Source organism: Phalacrocorax aristotelis, chromosome 10, assembly GCF_949628215.1.
Source record: "Phalacrocorax aristotelis chromosome 10, bGulAri2.1, whole genome shotgun sequence".
NCBI classification, from domain to species: Eukaryota; Metazoa; Chordata; class Aves; order Suliformes; family Phalacrocoracidae; genus Phalacrocorax; species Phalacrocorax aristotelis.
The window spans coordinates 16,733,772-16,750,962 of NC_134285.1; positions in this window are offsets into that span (position 1 = coordinate 16,733,772).

The following is a 17,191-nucleotide window of genomic DNA, read 5'->3' on the forward strand; positions in this document are numbered from 1 at the left end:
CTGAAAGTAAGTTTTTGGCTGCTAATAATGAGGCCTGGAGCCTTAAAAGAGAAGGGGTTTGGACCCCTCGAAGTGAGGGTTTGGCTGTTAAATAAAGGCCTTGAGCCTTAAAAGAGAAGGGGCTTGGACCCCTCGAAGTGAGGGTTTGGCTGCTAAAAATGAGGCCTTGAGCCTTAAAAGAGAAGAGGCTTGGACTCCTGGAAGTGAGGGTTTGCTGCTAAAAACGAGGTCTTGAGCCTTAAAAAAGAAGGGGCTTGGACTCCAGGAAGTGAGGGTTTGGCTGCTAAAAATGAGGCCTTGAGCCTTGAAAGCAGAGGGGCTTGGGCCCCTGGAATTAAGGGTTTGGCTGCTAAAATTGAGGCCTTGAGCCTCAAAAGTAAAGGGGCTTGTACACCAGGAAGTGAGGGTTTGGCTGCTAAAAACGAGGCCTTGAGCATTAAAAGGTGAGGGGCTTAGACCCCTGGAAGTGAGTGTTTGGCTGCTAAAATTGAGGCCTTGAGCCTTGAAAGCGGAGGGACTTAAACCTGTGGAATGAGGGTTTGGCTGGTAAAAATGAAGGCTTGAGCCTTAAAACAGAGGAGCTTGGACCCCTGAAAGTAAGTTTTTGGCTGCTAATAATGAGGCCTTGAGCCTTAAAAGTGAAGGGGCTTGGACCCCTGGAAGTGAGGGTTTGGCTGCTAAAAACGAGGTCTTGAGCCTTAAAAAAGAAGGGGCTTGGACTCCAGGAAGTGAGGGTTTGGCTGCTAAAAACGAGGCCTTGAGCATTAAAAGGTGAGGGGCTTAGACCCCTGAAAGTAAGGGTTTGGCTGCTAAAAATGAGGCCTTGAGCCTTAAAAGCAGAAGGGGCTTGGGCCCCAGGAATTAAGGGTTTGGCTGCTAAAAATGAGGCCTTGAGCCTTAAAAGAGAAGGGGCTTGGACCCCAGGAAGTGAGGGTTTGGCTGCTAAAAATGAGGCCTCGAGCCTTAAAAGAGAAGGGGCTTGGACCCCTGGAAGTGAGGGTTTGGCTGCTAAAAATGAGGCCTTGAGCCTTAAAAGAGAAGGGGCTTGGACATCTTAAATGAGGGTTTGGCTGCTAATAATGAGGCCTTGAGCCTTAAAAGAGAAGGGGCTTGGACCCCTCGAAGTGAGTGTTTGGCTGCTAAAATTGAGGCCTTGAGCCTTGAAAGCGGAGGGACTTAAACCTGTGGAATGAGGGTTTGGCTGCTAAAAATGAAGGCTTGAGCCTTAAAACAGAGGAGCTTGGACCCCTGAAAGTAAGTTTTTGGCTGCTAATAATGAGGCCTTGAGCCTTAAAAGAGAAGGGGCTTGGACCCCAGGAAGTGAGGGTTTGGCTGCTAAAAATGAGGTCTTGAGCCTTAAAAGAGAAGGGGCTTGGACCCCTCGAAGTGAGGGTTTGGCTGCTAAAAACGAGGCCTTGAGCATTAAAAGGTGAGAGGCTTGGACTCCAGGAAGTGAGGGTTTGGCTGCTAAAAATGAGGCCTTGAGCCTTGAAAGCGGAGGGACTTAAACCTGTGGAATGAGGGTTTGGCTGCTAAAAATGAAGGCTTGAGCCTTAAAACAGAGGAGCTTGGACCCCTGAAAGTAAGTTTTTGGCTGCTAATAATGAGGCCTGGAGCCTTAAAAGAGAAGGGGTTTGGACCCCTCGAAGTGAGGGTTTGGCTGTTAAATAAAGGCCTTGAGCCTTAAAAGAGAAGGGGCTTGGACCCCTCGAAGTGAGGGTTTGGCTGCTAAAAACGAGGCCTTGAGCCTTAAAAGAGAAGAGGCTTGGACTCCTGGAAGTGAGGGTTTGCTGCTAAAAACGAGGTCTTGAGCCTTAAAAAAGAAGGGGCTTGGACTCCAGGAAGTGAGGGTTTGGCTGCTAAAAATGAGGCCTTGAGCCTTGAAAGCGGAGGGACTTAAACCTGTGGAATGAGGGTTTGGCTGCTAAAAATGAAGGCTTGAGCCTTAAAACAGAGGAGCTTGGACCCCTGAAAGTAAGTTTTTGGCTGCTAATAATGAGGCCTTGAGCCTTAAAAGTGAAGGGGCTTGGACCCCAGGAAGTGAGGGTTTGGCTGCTAAAAATGAGGTCTTGAGCCTTAAAAGAGAAGGGGCTTGGACCCCTCGAAGTGAGGGTTTGGCTGCTAAATACAAGGCCTTGAGCCTTAAAAGCAGAGGGGCTTGGGCCCCAGGAATTAAGGGTTTGGCTGCTAAAATTGAGGCCTTGAGCCTCAAAAGTAAAGGGGCTTGGACCCCAGGAAGTGAGGGTTTGGCTGCTAAAAACGAGGCCTTGAGCATTAAAAGGTGAGGGGCTTAGACCCCTGGAAGTGAGTGTTTGGCTGCTAAAATTGAGGCCTTGAGCCTTGAAAGCGGAGGGACTTAAACCTGTGGAATGAGGGTTTGGCTGGTAAAAATGAAGGCTTGAGCCTTAAAACAGAGGAGCTTGGACCCCTGAAAGTAAGTTTTTGGCTGCTAATAATGAGGCCTTGAGCCTTAAAAGTGAAGGGGCTTGGACCCCAGGAAGTGAGGGTTTGGCTGCTAAAAACGAGGTCTTGAGCCTTAAAAAAGAAGGGGCTTGGACTCCAGGAAGTGAGGGTTTGGCTGCTAAAAATGAGGCCTTGATCCTTGAAAGCGGAGGGACTTAAACCTGTGGAATGAGGGTTTGGCTGCTAAAAATGAAGGCTTGAGCCTTAAAACAGAGGAGCTTGGACCCCTGAAAGTAAGTTTTTGGCTGCTAATATTGAGGCCTGGAGCCTTAAAAGTGAAGGGGCTTGGACCCCAGGAAGTGAGGGTTTGGCTGCTAAAAATGAGGTCTTGAGCCTTAAAAGAGAAGGGGCTTGGACCCCTCGAAGTGAGGGTTTGGCTGCTAAAAACGAGGCCTTGAGCATTAAAAGGTGAGGGGCTTAGACCCCTGAAAGTAAGGGTTTGGCTGCTAAAAATGAGGCCTTGAGCCTTAAAAGCAGAAGGGGCTTGGACCCCTGGAAGTGAGGGTTTGGCTGCTAAAAATGAGGCCTTGAGCCTTAAAAGAGAAGGGGCTTGGACCCCAGGAAGTGAGGGTTTGGCTGCTAAAAATGAGGCCTGGAGCCTTAAAAGAGAAGGGGCTTGGACCCCTGGAAGTGAGGGTTTGGCTGCTAAAAATGAGGCCTTGAGCCTTAAAAGAGAAGGTGCTTGGACATCTTAAATGAGGGTTTGGCTGCTAATAATGAGGCCTTGAGCCTTAAAAGAGAACGGGCTTGGACTCCAGGAAGTGAGGGTTTGGCTGCTAAAAACGAGGTCTTGAGCCTTAAAAAAGAAGGGGCTTGGACTCCAGGAAGTGAGGGTTTGGCTGCTAAAAATGAGGCCTTGAGCCTTAAAAGTGAAGGGGCTTGGACCCCAGGAAGTGAGGGTTTGGCTGCTAAAAATGAGGCCTTGAGCCTTGAAAGCGGAGGGACTTAAACCTGTGGAATGAGGGTTTGGCTGCTAAAAATGAAGGCTTGAGCCTTAAAACAGAGGAGCTTGGACCCCTGAAAGTAAGTTTTTGGCTGCTAATAATGAGGCCTGGAGCCTTAAAAGAGAAGGGGTTTGGACCCCTCGAAGTGAGGGTTTGGCTGTTAAATAAAGGCCTTGAGCCTTAAAAGAGAAGGGGCTTGGACCCCTCGAAGTGAGGGTTTGGCTGCTAAAAATGAGGCCTTGAGCCTTAAAAGAGAAGAGGCTTGGACTCCTGGAAGTGAGGGTTTGCTGCTAAAAACGAGGTCTTGAGCCTTAAAAAAGAAGGGGCTTGGACTCCAGGAAGTGAGGGTTTGGCTGCTAAAAATGAGGCCTTGAGCCTTGAAAGCGGAGGGACTTAAACCTGTGGAATGAGGGTTTGGCTGCTAAAAATGAAGGCTTGAGCCTTAAAACAGAGGAGCTTGGACCCCTGAAAGTAAGTTTTTGGCTGCTAATAATGAGGCCTTGAGCCTTAAAAGAGAAGGGGCTTGGACCCCAGGAAGTGAGGGTTTGGCTGCTAAAAATGAGGTCTTGAGCCTTAAAAGAGAAGGGGCTTGGACCCCAGGAAGTGAGGGTTTGGCTGCTAAATACAAGGCCTTGAGCCTTAAAAGCAGAGGGGCTTGGGCCCCAGGAATTAAGGGTTTGGCTGCTAAAATTGAGGCCTTGAGCCTCAAAAGTAAAGGGGCTTGGACCCCTGGAAGTGAGGGTTTGGCTGCTAAAAACGAGGCCTTGAGCATTAAAAGGTGAGGGGCTTAGACCCCTGGAAGTGAGTGTTTGGCTGCTAAAATTGAGGCCTTGAGCCTTGAAAGCGGAGGGACTTAAACCTGTGGAATGAGGGTTTGGCTGGTAAAAATGAAGGCTTGAGCCTTAAAACAGAGGAGCTTGGACCCCTGAAAGTAAGTTTTTGGCTGCTAATAATGAGGCCTTGAGCCTTAAAAGTGAAGGGACTTGGACCCCAGGAAGTGAGGGTTTGGCTGCTAAAAACGAGGTCTTGAGCCTTAAAAAAGAAGGGGCTTGGACTCCAGGAAGTGAGGGTTTGGCTGCTAAAAATGAGGCCTTGATCCTTGAAAGCGGAGGGACTTAAACCTGTGGAATGAGGGTTTGGCTGCTAAAAATGAAGGCTTGAGCCTTAAAACAGAGGAGCTTGGACCCCTGAAAGTAAGTTTTTGGCTGCTAATAATGAGGTCTTGAGCCTTAAAAGAGAAGGGGCTTGGACCCCTCGAAGTGAGGGTTTGGCTGCTAAAAACGAGGCCTTGAGCATTAAAAGGTGAAGGGCTTAGACCCCTGAAAGTAAGGGTTTGGCTGCTAAAAATGAGGCCTTGAGCCTTAAAAGCAGAAGGGGCTTGGGCCCCAGGAATTAAGGGTTTGGCTGCTAAAAATGAGGCCTTGAGCCTTAAAAGAGAAGGGGCTTGGACCCCAGGAAGTGAGGGTTTGGCTGCTAAAAATGAGGCCTCGAGCCTTAAAAGAGAAGGGGCTTGGACCCCTGGAAGTGAGGGTTTGGCTGCTAAAAATGAGGCCTTGAGCCTTAAAAGAGAAGGTGCTTGGACATCTTAAATGAGGGTTTGGCTGCTAATAATGAGGCCTTGAGCCTTAAAAGAGAACGGGCTTGGACTCCAGGAAGTGAGGGTTTGGCTGCTAAAAACGAGGTCTTGAGCCTTAAAAAAGAAGGGGCTTGGACTCCAGGAAGTGAGGGTTTGGCTGCTAAAAATGAGGCCTTGAGCCTTAAAAGTGAAGGGGCTTGGACCCCAGGAAGTGAGGGTTTGGCTGCTAAAAACGAGGTCTTGAGCCTTAAAAAAGAAGGGGCTTGGACTCCAGGAAGTGAGGGTTTGGCTGCTAAAAATGAGGCCTTGATCCTTGAAAGCGGAGGGACTTAAACCTGTGGAATGAGGGTTTGGCTGCTAAAAATGAAGGCTTGAGCCTTAAAACAGAGGAGCTTGGACCCCTGAAAGTAAGTTTTTGGCTGCTAATAATGAGGCCTGGAGCCTTAAAAGTGAAGGGGCTTGGACCCCAGGAAGTGAGGGTTTGGCTGCTAAAAATGAGGTCTTGAGCCTTAAAAGAGAAGGGGCTTGGACCACTCGAAGTGAGGGTTTGGCTGCTAAAAACGAGGCCTTGAGCATTAAAAGGTGAGGGGCTTAGACCCCTGAAAGTAAGGGTTTGGCTGCTAGGAAGGAGGCCTTGTGCCTTAAAAGAGAAGAGGCTTGGACTCCTGGAAGTGAGGGTTTGGCTGCTAAAAATGAGGCCTTGAGCCTTAAAAGAGAAGGGGCTTGGACCCCAGGAAGTGAGGGTTTGGCTGCTAAAAATGAGGCCTCGAGCCTTAAAAGAGAAGGGGCTTGGACCCCTGGAAGTGAGGGTTTGGCTGCTAAAAATGAGGCCTTGAGCCTTAAAAGAGAAGGGGCTTGGACATCTTAAATGAGGGTTTGGCTGCTAATAATGAGGCCTTGAGCCTTAAAAGAGAACGGGCTTGGACTCCAGGAAGTGAGGGTTTGGCTGCTAAAAATGAGGCCTTGAGCCTTGAAAGCGGAGGGACTTAAACCTGTGGAATGAGGGTTTGGCTGCTAAAAATGAAGGCTTGAGCCTTAAAACAGAGGAGCTTGGACCCCTGAAAGTAAGTTTTTGGCTGCTAATAATGAGGCCTGGAGCCTTAAAAGAGAAGGGGTTTGGACCCCTCGAAGTGAGGGTTTGGCTGTTAAATAAAGGCCTTGAGCCTTAAAAGAGAAGGGGCTTGGACCCCTGGAAGTGAGGGTTTGGCTGCTAGGAAGGAGGCCTTGAGCCTTAAAAGAGAAGAGGCTTGGACTCCTGGAAGTGAGGGTTTGGCTGCTAAAAATGAGGCCTTGAGCCTTGAAAGCGGAGGGACTTAAACCTGTGGAATGAGGGTTTGGCTGCTAAAAATGAAGGCTTGAGCCTTAAAACAGAGGAGCTTGGACCCCTGAAAGTAAGTTTTTGGCTGCTAATAATGAGGCCTGGAGCCTTAAAAGAGAAGGGGTTTGGACCCCTCGAAGTGAGGGTTTGGCTGTTAAATAAAGGCCTTGAGCCTTAAAAGAGAAGGGGCTTGGACCCCTCGAAGTGAGGGTTTGGCTGCTAAAAATGAGGCCTTGAGCCTTAAAAGAGAAGAGGCTTGGACTCCTGGAAGTGAGGGTTTGCTGCTAAAAACGAGGTCTTGAGCCTTAAAAAAGAAGGGGCTTGGACTCCAGGAAGTGAGGATTTGGCTGCTAAAAATGAGGCCTTGAGCCTTGAAAGCGGAGGGACTTAAACCTGTGGAATGAGGGTTTGGCTGCTAAAAATGAAGGCTTGAGCCTTAAAACAGAGGAGCTTGGACCCCTGAAAGTAAGTTTTTGGCTGCTAATAATGAGGCCTGGAGCCTTAAAAGTGAAGGGGCTTGGACCCCAGGAAGTGAGGGTTTGGCTGCTAAAAATGAGGTCTTGAGCCTTAAAAGAGAAGGGGCTTGGACCCCTCGAAGTGAGGGTTTGGCTGCTAAATACAAGGCCTTGAGCCTTAAAAGCAGAGGGGCTTGGGCCCCAGGAATTAAGGGTTTGGCTGCTAAAAATGAGGCCTTGAGCCTCAAAAGTAAAGGGGCTTGGACACCAGGAAGTGAGGGTTTGGCTGCTAAAAACGAGGCCTTGAGCATTAAAAGGTGAGGGGCTTAGACCCCTGAAAGTAAGGGTTTGGCTGCTAAAAATGAGGCCTTGAGCCTTAAAAGCAGAAGGGGCTTGGGCCCCAGGAATTAAGGGTTTGGCTGCTAAAAATGAGGCCTTGAGCCTTAAAAGAGAAGGGGCTTGGACCCCAGGAAGTGAGGGTTTGGCTGCTAAAAATGAGGCCTCGAGCCTTAAAAGAGAAGGGGCTTGGACCCCTGGAAGTGAGGGTTTGGCTGCTAAAAATGAGGCCTTGAGCCTTAAAAGAGAAGGGGCTTGGACCCCTCGAAGTGAGGGTTTGGCTGCTAAAAACGAGGTCTTGAGCCTTAAAAAAGAAGGGGCTTGGACTCCAGGAAGTGAGGGTTTGGCTGCTAAAAATGAGGCCTTGAGCCTTGAAAGCGGAGGGACTTAAACCTGTGGAATGAGGGTTTGGCTGCTAAAAATGAAGGCTTGAGCCTTAAAACAGAGGAGCTTGGACCCCTGAAAGTAAGTTTTTGGCTGCTAATAATGAGGCCTGGAGCCTTAAAAGAGAAGGGGTTTGGACCCCTCGAAGTGAGGGTTTGGCTGTTAAATCAAGGCCTTGAGCCTTAAAAGAGAAGGGGCTTGGACCCCTCGAAGTGAGGGTTTGGCTGCTAGGAAGGAGGCCTTGAGCCTTAAAAGAGAAGAGGCTTGGACTCCTGGAAGTGAGGGTTTGGCTGCTAAAAATGAGGCCTTGAGCCTTGAAAGCGGAGGGACTTAAACCTGTGGAATGAGGGTTTGGCTGCTAAAAATGAAGGCTTGAGCCTTAAAACAGAGGAGCTTGGACCCCTGAAAGTAAGTTTTTGGCTGCTAATAATGAGGCCTGGAGCCTTAAAAGAGAAGGGGTTTGGACCCCTCGAAGTGAGGGTTTGGCTGTTAAATAAAGGCCTTGAGCCTTAAAAGAGAAGGGGCTTGGACCCCTCGAAGTGAGGGTTTGGCTGCTAAAAATGAGGCCTTGAGCCTTAAAAGAGAAGAGGCTTGGACTCCTGGAAGTGAGGGTTTGCTGCTAAAAACGAGGTCTTGAGCCTTAAAAAAGAAGGGGCTTGGACTCCAGGAAGTGAGGGTTTGGCTGCTAAAAATGAGGCCTTGAGCCTTGAAAGCGGAGGGACTTAAACCTGTGGAATGAGGGTTTGGCTGCTAAAAATGAAGGCTTGAGCCTTAAAACAGAGGAGCTTGGACCCCTGAAAGTAAGTTTTTGGCTGCTAATAATGAGGCCTTGAGCCTTAAAAGTGAAGGGGCTTGGACCCCAGGAAGTGAGGGTTTGGCTGCTAAAAATGAGGTCTTGAGCCTTAAAAGAGAAGGGGCTTGGACCCCTCGAAGTGAGGGTTTGGCTGCTAAATACAAGGCCTTGAGCCTTAAAAGCAGAGGGGCTTGGTCCCCAGGAATTAAGGGTTTGGCTGCTAAAATTGAGGCCTTGAGCCTCAAAAGTAAAGGGGCTTGGACACCAGGAAGTGAGGGTTTGGCTGCTAAAAACGAGGCCTTGAGCATTAAAAGGTGAGGGGTTTAGACCCCTGGAAGTGAGAGTTTGGCTGCTAAAATTGAGGCCTTGAGCCTTGAAAGCGGAGGGACTTAAACCTGTGGAATGAGGGTTTGGCTGCTAAAAATGAAGGCTTGAGCCTTAAAACAGAGGAGCTTGGACCCCTGAAAGTAAGTTTTTGGCTGCTAATAATGAGGCCTTGAGCCTTAAAAGTGAAGGGGCTTGGACCCCTGGAAGTGAGGGTTTGGCTGCTAAAAACGAGGTCTTGAGCCTTAAAAAAGAAGGGGCTTGGACTCCAGGAAGTGAGGGTTTGGCTGCTAAAAATGAGGCCTTGATCCTTGAAAGCGGAGGGACTTAAACCTGTGGAATGAGGGTTTGGCTGCTAAAAATGAAGGCTTGAGCCTTAAAACAGAGGAGCTTGGACCCCTGAAAGTAAGTTTTTGGCTGCTAATAATGAGGCCTGGAGCCTTAAAAGTGAAGGGGCTTGGACCCCAGGAAGTGAGGGTTTGGCTGCTAAAAATGAGGTCTTGAGCCTTAAAAGAGAAGGGGCTTGGACCCCTCGAAGTGAGGGTTTGGCTGCTAAAAACGAGGCCTTGAGCATTAAAAGGTGAGGGGCTTAGACCCCTGAAAGTAAGGGTTTGGCTGCTAAAAATGAGGCCTTGAGCCTTAAAAGCAGAAGGGGCTTGGGCCCCAGGAATTAAGGGTTTGGCTGCTAAAAATGAGGCCTTGAGCCTTAAAAGAGAAGGGGCTTGGACCCCAGGAAGTGAGGGTTTGGCTGCTAAAAATGAGGCCTCGAGCCTTAAAAGAGAAGGGGCTTGGACCCCTGGAAGTGAGGGTTTGGCTGCTAATAATGAGGCCTTGAGCCTTAAAAGAGAACGGGCTTGGACTCCAGGAAGTGAGGGTTTGGCTGCTAAAAACGAGGTCTTGAGCCTTAAAAAAGAAGGGGCTTGGACTCCAGGAAGTGAGGGTTTGGCTGCTAAAAATGAGGCCTTGAGCCTTAAAAGTGAAGGGGCTTGGACCCCAGGAAGTGAGGGTTTGGCTGCTAAAAATGAGGTCTTGAGCCTTAAAAAAGAAGGGGCTTGGACTCCAGGAAGTGAGGGTTTGGCTGCTAAAAATGAGGCCTTGATCCTTGAAAGCGGAGGGACTTAAACCTGTGGAATGAGGGTTTGGCTGCTAAAAATGAAGGCTTGAGCCTTAAAACAGAGGAGCTTGGACCCCTGAAAGTAAGTTTTTGGCTGCTAATAATGAGGCCTGGAGCCTTAAAAGTGAAGGGGCTTGGACCCCTCGAAGTGAGGGTTTGGCTGCTAAAAATGAGGTCTTGAGCCTTAAAAGAGAAGGGGCTTGGACCCCTCGAAGTCAGGGTTTGGCTGCTAAAAACGAGGCCTTGAGCATTAAAAGGTGAGGGGCTTAGACCCCTGAAAGTAAGGGTTTGGCTGCTAAAAATGAGGCCTTGAGCCTTAAAAGCAGAAGGGGCTTGGGCCCCAGGAATTAAGGGTTTGGCTGCTAAAAATGAGGCCTTGAGCCTTAAAAGAGAAGGGGCTTGGACCCCAGGAAGTGAGGGTTTGGCTGCTAAAAATGAGGCCTCGAGCCTTAAAAGAGAAGGGGCTTGGACCCCTGGAAGTGAGGGTTTGGCTGCTAAAAATGAGGCCTTGAGCCTTAAAAGAGAAGGGGCTTGGACATCTTAAATGAGGGTTTGGCTGCTAATAATGAGGCCTTGAGCCTTAAAAGAGAACGGGCTTGGACTCCAGGAAGTGAGGGTTTGGCTGCTAAAAATGAGGCCTTGAGCCTTGAAAGCGGAGGGACTTAAACCTGTGGAATGAGGGTTTGGCTGCTAAAAATGAAGGCTTGAGCCTTAAAACAGAGGAGCTTGGACCCCTGAAAGTAAGTTTTTGGCTGCTAATAATGAGGCCTGGAGCCTTAAAAGAGAAGGGGTTTGGACCCCTCGAAGTGAGGGTTTGGCTGTTAAATAAAGGCCTTGAGCCTTAAAAGAGAAGGGGCTTGGACCCCTCGAAGTGAGGGTTTGGCTGCTAAAAACGAGGCCTTGAGCATTAAAAGGTGAGAGGCTTGGACTCCAGGAAGTGAGGGTTTGGCTGCTAAAAATGAGGCCTTGAGCCTTGAAAGCGGAGGGACTTAAACCTGTGGAATGAGGGTTTGGCTGCTAAAAATGAAGGCTTGAGCCTTAAAACAGAGGAGCTTGGACCCCTGAAAGTAAGTTTTTGGCTGCTAATAATGAGGCCTGGAGCCTTAAAAGAGAAGGGGTTTGGACCCCTCGAAGTGAGGGTTTGGCTGTTAAATAAAGGCCTTGAGCCTTAAAAGAGAAGGGGCTTGGACCCCTCGAAGTGAGGGTTTGGCTGCTAAAAATGAGGCCTTGAGCCTTAAAAGAGAAGAGGCTTGGACTCCTGGAAGTGAGGGTTTGCTGCTAAAAACGAGGTCTTGAGCCTTAAAAAAGAAGGGGCTTGGACTCCAGGAAGTGAGGATTTGGCTGCTAAAAATGAGGCCTTGAGCCTTGAAAGCGGAGGGACTTAAACCTGTGGAATGAGGGTGTGGCTGCTAAAAATGAAGGCTTGAGCCTTAAAACAGAGGAGCTTGGACCCCTGAAAGTAAGTTTTTGGCTGCTAATAATGAGGCCTTGAGCCTTAAAAGTGAAGGGGCTTGGACCCCAGGAAGTGAGGGTTTGGCTGCTAAAAATGAGGTCTTGAGCCTTAAAAGAGAAGGGGCTCGGACCCCAGGAAGTGAGGGTTTGGCTGCTAAAAATGAGGCCTGGAGCCTTAAAAGAGAAGGGGCTTGGACCCCTGGAAGTGAGGGTTTGGCTGCTAAAAATGAGGCCTTGAGCCTTAAAAGAGAAGGGGCTTGGACATCTTAAATGAGGGTTTGGCTGCTAATAATGAGGCCTTGAGCCTTAAAAGAGAACGGGCTTGGACTCCAGGAAGTGAGGGTTTGGCTGCTAAAAATGAGGCCTTGAGCCTTGAAAGCGGAGGGACTTAAACCTGTGGAATGAGGGTTTGGCTGCTAAAAATGAAGGCTTGAGCCTTAAAACAGAGGAGCTTGGACCCCTGAAAGTAAGTTTTTGGCTGCTAATAATGAGGCCTGGAGCCTTAAAAGTGAAGGGGTTTGGACCCCTCGAAGTGAGGGTTTGGCTGTTAAATAAAGGCCTTGAGCCTTAAAAGAGAAGGGGCTTGGACCCCAGGAAGTGAGGGTTTGGCTGCTAAAAACGAGGTCTTGAGCATTAAAAGGTGAGAGGCTTGGACTCCAGGAAGTGAGGGTTTGGCTGCTAAAAATGAGGCCTTGAGCCTTGAAAGCGGAGGGACTTAAACCTGTGGAATGAGGGTTTGGCTGCTAAAAATGAAGGCTTGAGCCTTAAAACAGAGGAGCTTGGACCCCTGAAAGTAAGTTTTTGGCTGCTAATAATGAGGCCTTGAGCCTTAAAAGTGAAGGGGCTTGGACCCCAGGAAGTGAGGGTTTGGCTGCTAAAAATGAGGTCTTGAGCCTTAAAAGAGAAGGGGCTTGGACCCCTCGAAGTGAGGGTTTGGCTGCTAAATACAAGGCCTTGAGCCTTAAAAGCAGAGGGGCTTGGTCCCCAGGAATTAAGGGTTTGGCTGCTAAAAATGAGGCCTTGAGCCTCAAAAGTAAAGGGGCTTGGACACCAGGAAGTGAGGGTTTGGCTGCTAAAAACGAGGCCTTGAGCATTAAAAGGTGAGGGGCTTAGACCCCTGAAAGTAAGGGTTTGGCTGCTAAAAATGAGGCCTTGAGCCTTAAAAGCAGAAGGGGCTTGGGCCCCAGGAATTAAGGGTTTGGCTGCTAAAAATGAGGCCTTGAGCCTTAAAAGAGAAGGGGCTTGGACCCCAGGAAGTGAGGGTTTGGCTGCTAAAAATGAGGCCTCGAGCCTTAAAAGAGAAGGGGCTTGGACCCCTGGAAGTGAGGGTTTGGCTGCTAAAAATGAGGCCTTGAGCCTTAAAAGAGAAGGGGCTTGGACATCTTAAATGAGGGTTTGGCTGCTAATAATGAGGCCTTGAGCCTTAAAAGAGAACGGGCTTGGACTCCAGGAAGTGAGGGTTTGGCTGCTAAAAATGAGGCCTTGAGCCTTGAAAGCGGAGGGACTTAAACCTGTGGAATGAGGGTTTGGCTGCTAAAAATGAAGGCTTGAGCCTTAAAACAGAGGAGCTTGGACCCCTGAAAGTAAGTTTTTGGCTGCTAATAATGAGGCCTGGAGCCTTAAAAGAGAAGGGGTTTGGACCCCTCGAAGTGAGGGTTTGGCTGTTAAATCAAGGCCTTGAGCCTTAAAAGAGAAGGGGCTTGGACCCCTGGAAGTGAGGGTTTGGCTGCTAGGAAGGAGGCCTTGAGCCTTAAAAGAGAAGAGGCTTGGACTCCTGGAAGTGAGGGTTTGGCTGCTAAAAATGAGGCCTTGAGCCTTGAAAGCGGAGGGACTTAAACCTGTGGAATGAGGGTTTGGCTGCTAAAAATGAAGGCTTGAGCCTTAAAACAGAGGAGCTTGGACCCCTGAAAGTAAGTTTTTGGCTGCTAATAATGAGGCCTGGAGCCTTAAAAGAGAAGGGGTTTGGACCCCTCGAAGTGAGGGTTTGGCTGTTAAATAAAGGCCTTGAGCCTTAAAAGAGAAGGGGCTTGGACCCCTCGAAGTGAGGGTTTGGCTGCTAAAAATGAGGCCTTGAGCCTTAAAAGAGAAGAGGCTTGGACTCCTGGAAGTGAGGGTTTGCTGCTAAAAACGAGGTCTTGAGCCTTAAAAAAGAAGGGGCTTGGACTCCAGGAAGTGAGGGTTTGGCTGCTAAAAATGAGGCCTTGAGCCTTGAAAGCGGAGGGACTTAAACCTGTGGAATGAGGGTTTGGCTGCTAAAAATGAAGGCTTGAGCCTTAAAACAGAGGAGCTTGGACCCCTGAAAGTAAGTTTTTGGCTGCTAATAATGAGGCCTTGAGCCTTAAAAGTGAAGGGGCTTGGACCCCAGGAAGTGAGGGTTTGGCTGCTAAAAATGAGGTCTTGAGCCTTAAAAGAGAAGGGGCTCGGACCCCAGGAAGTGAGGGTTTGGCTGCTAAAAATGAGGCCTCGAGCCTTAAAAGAGAAGGGGCTTGGACCCCTGGAAGTGAGGGTTTGGCTGCTAAAAATGAGGCCTTGAGCCTTAAAAGAGAAGGGGCTTGGACATCTTAAATGAGGGTTTGGCTGCTAATAATGAGGCCTTGAGCCTTAAAAGAGAACGGGCTTGGACTCCAGGAAGTGAGGGTTTGGCTGCTAAAAATGAGGCCTTGAGCCTTGAAAGCGGAGGGACTTAAACCTGTGGAATGAGGGTTTGGCTGCTAAAAATGAAGGCTTGAGCCTTAAAACAGAGGAGCTTGGACCCCTGAAAGTAAGTTTTTGGCTGCTAATAATGAGGCCTGGAGCCTTAAAAGTGAAGGGGTTTGGACCCCTCGAAGTGAGGGTTTGGCTGTTAAATAAAGGCCTTGAGCCTTAAAAGAGAAGGGGCTTGGACCCCTCGAAGTGAGGGTTTGGCTGCTAAAAACGAGGTCTTGAGCATTAAAAGGTGAGAGGCTTGGACTCCAGGAAGTGAGGGTTTGGCTGCTAAAAATGAGGCCTTGAGCCTTGAAAGCGGAGGGACTTAAACCTGTGGAATGAGGGTTTGGCTGCTAAAAATGAAGGCTTGAGCCTTAAAACAGAGGAGCTTGGACCCCTGAAAGTAAGTTTTTGGCTGCTAATAATGATGCCTTGAGCCTTAAAAGTGAAGGGGCTTGGACCCCAGGAAGTGAGGGTTTGGCTGCTAAAAATGAGGTCTTGAGCCTTAAAAAAGAAGGGGCTTGGACTCCAGGAAGTGAGGGTTTGGCTGCTAAAAATGAGGCCTTGAGCCTTGAAAGCGGAGGGACTTAAACCTGTGGAATGAGGGTTTGGCTGCTAAAAATGAAGGCTTGAGCCTTAAAACAGAGGAGCTTGGACCCCTGAAAGTAAGTTTTTGGCTGCTAATAATGAGGCCTTGAGCCTTAAAAGTGAAGGGGCTTGGACCCCAGGAAGTGAGGGTTTGGCTGCTAAAAATGAGGTCTTGAGCCTTAAAAGAGAAGGGGCTCGGACCCCAGGAAGTGAGGGTTTGGCTGCTAAAAATGAGGCCTCGAGCCTTAAAAGAGAAGGGGCTTGGACCCCTGGAAGTGAGGGTTTGGCTGCTAAAAATGAGGCCTTGAGCCTTAAAAGAGAAGGGGCTTGGACATCTTAAATGAGGGTTTGGCTGCTAATAATGAGGCCTTGAGCCTTAAAAGAGAACGGGCTTGGACTCCAGGAAGTGAGGGTTTGGCTGCTAAAAATGAGGCCTTGAGCCTTGAAAGCGGAGGGACTTAAACCTGTGGAATGAGGGTTTGGCTGCTAAAAATGAAGGCTTGAGCCTTAAAACAGAGGAGCTTGGACCCCTGAAAGTAAGTTTTTGGCTGCTAATAATGAGGCCTGGAGCCTTAAAAGTGAAGGGGTTTGGACCCCTCGAAGTGAGGGTTTGGCTGTTAAATAAAGGCCTTGAGCCTTAAAAGAGAAGGGGCTTGGACCCCTCGAAGTGAGGGTTTGGCTGCTAAAAACGAGGTCTTGAGCATTAAAAGGTGAGAGGCTTGGACTCCAGGAAGTGAGGGTTTGGCTGCTAAAAATGAGGCCTTGAGCCTTGAAAGCGGAGGGACTTAAACCTGTGGAATGAGGGTTTGGCTGCTAAAAATGAAGGCTTGAGCCTTAAAACAGAGGAGCTTGGACCCCTGAAAGTAAGTTTTTGGCTGCTAATAATGATGCCTTGAGCCTTAAAAGTGAAGGGGCTTGGACCCCAGGAAGTGAGGGTTTGGCTGCTAAAAACGAGGTCTTGAGCCTTAAAAAAGAAGGGGCTTGGACTCCAGGAAGTGAGGGTTTGGCTGCTAAAAATGAGGCCTTGAGCCTTGAAAGCGGAGGGACTTAAACCTGTGGAATGAGGGTTTGGCTGCTAAAAATGAAGGCTTGAGCCTTAAAACAGAGGAGCTTGGACCCCTGAAAGTAAGTTTTTGGCTGCTAATAATGAGGCCTTGAGCCTTAAAAGTGAAGGGGCTTGGACCCCAGGAAGTGAGGGTTTGGCTGCTAAAAATGAGGTCTTGAGCCTTAAAAGAGAAGGGGCTTGGACCCCTCGAAGTGAGGGTTTGGCTGCTAAATACAAGGCCTTGAGCCTTAAAAGCAGAGGGACTTGGTCCCCAGGAATTAAGGGTTTGGCTGCTAAAAATGAGGCCTTGAGCCTCAAAAGTAAAGGGGCTTGGACCCCTGGAAGTGAGGGTTTGGCTGCTAAAAATGAGGCCTTGAGCCTTAAAAGAGAACGGGCTTGGACTCCAGGAAGTGAGGGTTTGGCTGCTAAAAATGAGGCCTTGAGCCTTGAAAGCGGAGGGACTTAAACCTGTGGAATGAGGGTTTGGCTGCTAAAAATGAAGGCTTGAGCCTTAAAACAGAGGAGCTTGGACCCCTGAAAGTAAGTTTTTGGCTGCTAATAATGAGGCCTGGAGCCTTAAAAGAGAAAGGGTTTGGACCCCTCGAAGTGAGGGTTTGGCTGTTAAATCAAGGCATTGAGCCTTAAAAGAGAAGGGGCTTGGACCCCTCGAAGTGAGGGTTTGGCTGCTAAAAATGAGGCCTTGAGCCTCAAAAGTAAAGGGGCTTGGACACCAGGAAGTGAGGGTTTGGCTGCTAAAAACGAGGCCTTGAGCATTAAAAGGTGAGGGGCTTAGACCCCTGAAAGTAAGGGTTTGGCTGCTAAAAATGAGGCCTTGAGCCTTAAAAGCAGAAGGGGCTTGGGCCCCAGGAATTAAGGGTTTGGCTGCTAAAAATGAGGCCTTGAGCCTTAAAAGAGAAGGGGCTTGGACCCCAGGAAGTGAGGGTTTGGCTGCTAAAAATGAGGCCTCGAGCCTTAAAAGAGAAGGGGCTTGGACCCCTGGAAGTGAGGGTTTGGCTGCTAAAAATGAGGCCTTGAGCCTTAAAAGAGAAGGGGCTTGGACATCTTAAATGAGGGTTTGGCTGCTAATAATGAGGCCTTGAGCCTTAAAAGAGAACGGGCTTGGACTCCAGGAAGTGAGGGTTTGGCTGCTAAAAATGAGGCCTTGAGCCTTGAAAGCGGAGGGACTTAAACCTGTGGAATGAGGGTTTGGCTGCTAAAAATGAAGGCTTGAGCCTTAAAACAGAGGAGCTTGGACCCCTGAAAGTAAGTTTTTGGCTGCTAATAATGAGGCCTGGAGCCTTAAAAGAGAAGGGGTTTGGACCCCTCGAAGTGAGGGTTTGGCTGTTAAATAAAGGCCTTGAGCCTTAAAAGAGAAGGGGCTTGGACCCCTGGAAGTGAGGGTTTGGCTGCTAGGAAGGAGGCCTTGAGCCTTAAAAGAGAAGAGGCTTGGACTCCTGGAAGTGAGGGTTTGGCTGCTAAAAATGAGGCCTTGAGCCTTGAAAGCGGAGGGACTTAAACCTGTGGAATGAGGGTTTGGCTGCTAAAAATGAAGGCTTGAGCCTTAAAACAGAGGAGCTTGGACCCCTGAAAGTAAGTTTTTGGCTGCTAATAATGAGGCCTGGAGCCTTAAAAGAGAACGGGTTTGGACCCCTCGAAGTGAGGGTTTGGCTGTTAAATAAAGGCCTTGAGCCTTAAAAGAGAAGGGGCTTGGACC